General features: G+C 34.6%; 1 pseudogene; it reads right to left on the reverse strand.

Annotated features, from left to right (window-relative positions):
• Positions 1 to 1,602: 1,602 nt before the first annotated feature.
• On the reverse strand, positions 1,603 to 3,301 carry LOC106314827 (annotated as a pseudogene).
• Between the last annotated feature and the right edge of the window lie 3,825 nt (positions 3,302 to 7,126).

Raw genomic sequence — 7,126 nt, forward strand, 5'->3', positions numbered from 1 at the left:
AGAAAACAACATTCAATACAAATAATAATCCACCAATAATATAACAATATTTATGTACAATAAATATATATATATATTGTATGTTTACAAAAGTTAAACAAACATCTACACAGATGTGCGGATCAAATTTAGTTACTTTTCAGAACTGAATATCCGAATAATCCTAAAGTGCACCAAATAATAGATTATTGAGAACTACATAATTAGAACGAAATCAACTTTCAATACAAATAATAATTCACCTTAATATAACAATACTATGATCGGTCTGCGCTACGCGCATGATATGCTTTACGTGTGATATATATAATATATAATTACATATATATTTTTTGTGTTTATTTCGTGTAAGCGTATGCAAAAAAAAAGTATAATATCTCTATGATTTTTAAGAATGTTAAGGTGTGTAAAGAATATGTATATTAACATAATATATTGTGTGAATGAGGTGTAGATGGTGTTCCCGTAGCATGTTTTTTGATAATTCTAAACCCATAATTGATCTGTTAATTGTGAGTTGTTATAAATTGGGTTCTCAAAAATGAACTTGTGGTTTTAATGATTATCATTTGTATGGATAAACTGAGTTCTATATGTACGTATTTTGTTACTGTTTAGTTAAGCTCAATATGATATTGAAAAGCTGAGTAAAATAGTGAAAGTGTAAATCTAATTGTTTATATTATAAATTAACATTTAAATATATAGTTATAAAATTCCATTTCAAATATTTCAGTTCGTTTGAGATCGTTTTTTAGCTGCGAAGAAGATACTTTCGATGCAAAAGTAATCTACGACTTTTGAAGCTCAGTTATATTTGTTTACTAATGTGTAAGTAATTTGAGTTTATTTTTATTTTTTTCTATTAGTTTTTAAAATTTTAAAGTTTTAATTAAATATTTTGTAGATTTTTTTTTTCAATAAATAAAATAATTTTTACAGTTCCGTCATATTGATTTTAACTTTAACTTTTTTCCTTCCAAAATTGTATTGATCATTTATATACTGTAGATAACTAAATATATAAAATTTAATATTTTATTGTAGATATAGTATGGAATATTATATGTATTGTAACTAACTCAAAAATTGCAATTTTTTTTAAATGTCATTTGTCTAAAATTATTTGTTTGAAAAACTGTAAATACACTTTGACTTATAAGTTTTTTTTGTTCCCATTACATTTCTCTCCAGTGTGAACAAAACCATAAGTTTGAGTTCGGGTAAAACATTGTGTTCCACGTCAGGTGAACACAACTTCAAATGGAATTTTTATATTAATCAAAGAGTAATATTACTTTCTTCACAACTTTCACCTTTTTATCTTTCTTGTGTATGTAAGAGTTAATTTGGATAAGGTTGTTAGTAAGAGTTAATTTGAACGTATATTGGAGATCTAATTCTTGTAATGAATTTTAGTATTTGTTTTTAGTTATTTTATGATCATTTAGATGATTTTAGTTTATATGAGATATTTTGACCAATCTGCTTTGCTATCAATGTACCTTATAGAAGAGAAGTAAACATAAGAGAAAAAGAATTGCTCTAACTTGAAACGTAGTGAGTAAGAATAATAATAGTTTCTTTCGTAAAAAAAATGAGAAGAATAATAACAGTTTCTTTAATTCCGAATGAGCTCTCGAATCCAACCACTGCTCTTTGTCTAACACAGTATAGCTTCTACACAATCTAATCTAATCCGTACAACTTCTTACCTATACAACAACAACAAAAAAGCACAATTCAAGTTTTCAGTAACTCAATTCCAAATCAACAATCAGAAACCTCACAAGCTAAAGTTTCAACATATAAAAGCACATAAGAATCAAAACTTCACATATATTCACAATTTCCTAAGCGGAGACAAAGAAAGTTTATATTTTTACCTGAAGCAGCAACTCTACGCTTGCCAAGCTTGGATCTTTCAAGCTCCATCTGCATATCCATCAACATGTTCATCCGTTACAACTCAAGCTCCTGAGCAGCTTCCATCATTGGCGTATCCAACTCAATCATCATCCTCTGCTTCGCCCCTTCAATCCTCTCGTACAACTCTCCTAATTTCATAATCGATCTCGCCAGATCCCTACATGAAGATCCTTCACCTCCACTCAGATCCACATCCTCCACTCTCTGATGCTGCCTCACCACATACCCCCAATCACCCACCTCATCATCATCCTCGAAAGAGCTTCCACTCGATTTAGATCCGGTCGGATTCTTCAACACCGATTTTAAACCTCCGGCAGCGGTGGATTTCTTTGCCGCGACGGACCGATCACGAAGTCGAGCCTCTCGAAGAAGCACCAAGACGAAGGAGAAGGAGAAGGTGAACCTCGAGCTTAAGAATCAAAAGAGAAAGGACCAAACTGCAGATATGTGTAACTTAAATAGTTTATCAGATCGAGTAAAAACAAAACAGAAGGAATGTAAACTATTTTTTATATCAGCGGATCTCAAGCTCTTAGGAGAGACTGTTACCAAGGTACCAGCTAAAATACTTAGAGGAAATTCAGTTGATATAGCAAAAGAGAGAGGTAAAAGCTTACGTAACCAGTCAATCATCTGAGAGAGATGGAAGAATACGTTTCACTGCTATTGGTGTTCCTGTCCAATAAAAGCTTTGACAATCTCACCAAAAAATTCCTGACAGAAAATGTGACCAACTTCCCAATTAGCCAAAATGAAACTCATTACACAAACTAGGTTGCATTGAACTAAACAGTATGATACTATACTCAAAAAACTATCAATAATTAAGATCAAAACTTGTCTTCAGAAGAATATACAAACCTTTCCGATCATGGCGCTATTAGGGAAATCCACCTCAGCAGGTTCAGTTTCCCAGTCACATTTATTTGGAATTGGTGGTGAGACAGGCCTTGGTTCAAAGTGACTTCCGTCTTGACCTGCGTAGAGAATCACATTGAGAAAGAAGCATAATCAACAAAAAATTTGTAAATTAAGATGAACATGAGTTAAGAACACTTTGAACATATGTTTATTTTAAGAAAAATATGAACAATGATTATAAAATAGAAACATCTTAATCAAGATGAAATTCTTAGAACACTATTAACATGAGTTTACGATTATAAACACCTAACAAAGATTACATTCAAAACCTTGATAATGGTGAGATTACACGCGGGAATAGTTCAACCTAAATATGAACATGAGTTTTTAAAAGAAATACCTTTGAATCCAGTAAGAGCATATCCACGCCCATCAGTTCCCGCAGCATCTGGCGTTTATGGTCTCCCAGAACCGAAGCAATCGCACTTGAACGGTGGATGAGCATCGACTAGACGGACTTCAGATCGGAAAAGAGAATCAATCAATTAGCCATTTCGGAGAAATTTTTTTGATATCACTCAAATTACCCTAAGGAGTTAATTACTCTCTCAAATAAGAGGTTCAGATGTAGTACTTAGGGATCAAATCCACAGAGACTCTAGGATTACACAATAGATTATGGTCTTTGAAATTGGCTAGATTAATTGGTTTATAGGTTTTAAAGCAGTAAATGAATTGGTGAGCAAGGTTATATTACTCTATTGATTTGTTTTGAGGTTTTTAACAGTTGGGAGAATAGCTAGATTTAAGTATATTCTCAGGTATGATAAGTAAATAACTTAATTTGGGTCTTTAAGGGTTTATTGATATTAATTGTTCTTGAATTCAAACTCAGATATAATCAATTAGATTATCTAATCTGGATCTCGGATTTCAACTCTCGTATGTTAATCACGATAAAGTGTCGATCGATTATTCGTTACGAATATCGATCGATACACCTTTCAAAATATCGATCGACAGGGTTGTCGCTGCGTCGATCGATACATCTTCCAGAAAGCTTTACGGACAGGTTTGATTTATATTCTCTAACTCACTAGATTAACTCTCGTCTGTATCTAGTCAGTTAGATCATACTAGTTTATTTTCAGGTATTGAGTCAAGCAATGGCTTGATCTCAATTAATCCTAAGATCTAAGATTCAGGGTTTATCAACCCCAAGCTTAGTAGTAAGAACAACTAGATGAAGAACTAATTAAATCATCCTAACAACAGTTTAAGCTAGCAATACATATATCAACCTTATGAGAATCCTAAATCTAACAGTGAGATTACTCAAACATATTCATAAAAGACATAGTTATGATGATCTGAATAATATTGCAAAAGATAAATAAACAGAACAGAGTAAAGAAACAAAGGGAGTTCAAGATCTTCCCTCTCTCAAAGTGTACAGATCTCTCTCTCTCCAATCCTAAGCTCTCTCTCTAGAATAGTATGAAGCATAGCCGTCAACAATGGCTTAGAAACAGTAAAATAGGGTTTCAGGTCGTCCAGGGGTATATTGGTAATATGTGGTGACTTCTGGGCCTAAATTGGTCACGAAACAGCCTTGGCCTGTTTTATGGGATCACTGTCGACCGATACCAATGATGTTTTATCGATCGACAGTCATTCATCTCCTCGACAGCTTCCTCTCGCGAGGCAGACCGACCACACTTCAGTAAAACGGGCATAACTTCTGCTACAGGATGCTGATTGACCTCAAACCGGTGGAATTGGAAAGCTAAGTCAAAGCTCTATCTTGTGTCAAAATATGGGCTCAATATAACGGAGAGAAGATCTCCATACATAGCTAAACATCTGATGCGTCTGTGAAGATCTGCACTCAAAAAGCTCCAAAATCACCATATTTCTCCAGAATGTACCTGAACCTGTAAACACTCTAAATAGACTCTATATAGCAGTAAATATATACCAAAACACTTATAAACCATGGCTGAAAGTGGGTAAAATCTCTATCAACTCCCCCAGACTTACTATTTTGCTTGTCCTCAAGCAAAACATACTAAAGCAGTCTCTCTGAGAGAGGTTTGAAAACAACAGGGATTCTCATGATTTAAAACTTAGAATCATCACATTTGCAATATTTCAATCCACATCTAAAAAGTCCTAATCACAAAAGCACATTATACCATATCCTAGTTTAGCAACCAAATTCACCTAGCCAACAACTTAGCAAATATTATCTGACATTCCTCTCCACCAACCTCATTTCTTAGCATAAATAAAAGTGTAGGCTTTACCTTGGGAATATCGATCACATTATGCAAGGAATTTCAAACAAGTATTTGGACCTGTAGGAAAACATTAGTTCAGATCCTCTCTCTCTCTACTAATTTTCTCTCCTAGTCAAAGTCTGCTTACATTTGCAAGATCATTGACCAAGTTTGGACAGGTTTCCATGAATCAAGACTTAATGGTGGTTGCCACCAAGTCCATAACTAACACCTATATATATATTTATAATTTTTTCTTTTTCTTTTTTTTTCTTTTTTCTTTCTTTCTTTTTTGGTTTTTTTTTTTAAATAAATATCTCTACCTATAAATCTAGGGTCGAAATAGAGAGAGAAAAGGTGATAAATCTACACAAGGCTTTACCTTCCAGACTTGTTTGAAGAATCCGATCCCATGTATACCAAGCCCCAAGATAAGCAGTTGTGTCAAGTTTAATGTTGGAGGTCAGCTTTGGTTCCTTCGAACAATCTCAGTAAGTATGAATAGTTGACAGGATGATCCACTTTAGTATCTTTAGTACTATCTGCAATCAGTAAGTCTAGAATGGTGCTAAAGAGTGGTTAGATAACAAGCAAAAATCTAAAGAGGTCATTATTTCCTTATTTACTCAATAAAACTCTTTTGAAAACATTTGATAAGACTCACAATAAACTAGATATCAGTAAACATCCCCCAGACTTAAATTACACTGTCCCTAGTGTATATCCAGTCGGAGTTATGGTGATAACTAATCATAAGTACACAATTTAACAAGTTAGAATGATATACCTGACCGGGTTAAGTGTCGATCGATGGAAAGGAGTTACCATCGGTCGTTGGAGGTGATGTACTGTCGATCGATATCGACATGCTCTCATCGGTCGATTTTATAATCGTCTACTCGGATTTTTTTCTTTTTAATTAATTTTAACTAAATCCTAAATATTCTAAAACTAGAAATTGGTTGCCTCCCATTCAGCGCTTATTTTAAGTCTTGAGCTCGACTCGAGGTCCGATCTGTCTAATTATTAGGAAGAAGGCCTAAGTTTAAAGGCCAGCTAATTGGCGGTTTAGCCCAATAGTGTTTCACTCGTTGACCATTCACGGTAAATTCTTCTCCTTTATCGTTTATAAGTGTGATGGCTCCATAATGTTTGACATCCACAACAGTGAAAGGATCTGACGAACGAGATCGGAGTTTTCCGGGAAACAGTGTAAGCCGATAGTTATATAACAGCACTTGATCATTTGGTTCGAATTGCCTGGAGATGATCTTTTTATCATGATATGCTTTTGTTTTCTCTTTATAGATCTTTGAACTCTCATAGGCTAAGTGACTTATTTCATCCAGCTCGTTAAGCTGCATTAGTCTCCTTTCGGCAGCTGGTTTGATCTCGAAATTTAGTAATTTTACTGCCCATGCTGCCTTATGTTCTAGCTCAACCGGTAAGTGAGAGGATTTTCCATAGAGTAGGTGAAATGGGGTTGTTCCTAATGGGGTTTTGTATGCAGTTCGGTAGGCCCAAAATGCATTGTACAGTTTTCAAGACCAATCTTTCCTAGAAGTTCCTTCGGTCTTTTCTAAGATTTCTTTGATCTGTCGATTTGAAACTTCTACTTGTCCACTTGTTTGCGGATGGTAGGGTGTAGCAACTCTATGGTGAACTCCATTCTTCCGGAGTAATCCGTCAAAAACTTTGTTAATAAAATGGGAGCCACCGTCGCTTATGACTATTCTAGGAACTCCAAATCTTGGAAAAATTATGCTATTGAAAAGCTTGATAACTACAGATGCGTCATTTGTTGGGGAAGCTACTGCTTTGACCCATTTTGATACATAATCAACAGCGACTAGTATGTATTTGTTCCTGTACGAAGAAGGGAAAGGACCCATGAAATCTATTCCCCAACAATCAAAGACTTCTACCTCTAGAATAGACTTCTGTTCCATTTCATGTCTTTTACTGATTTTCCCCCTTCGTTGGCATCTGTCGCATTGTGCTATGAATGCATGAGCGTAGCGAAACATGGTCGGCCACCAGAATCCAGCCTG

Source organism: Brassica oleracea, chromosome C9 (assembly GCF_000695525.1).
Source record: "Brassica oleracea var. oleracea cultivar TO1000 chromosome C9, BOL, whole genome shotgun sequence".
Classification (NCBI taxonomy): domain Eukaryota; kingdom Viridiplantae; phylum Streptophyta; class Magnoliopsida; order Brassicales; family Brassicaceae; genus Brassica; species Brassica oleracea.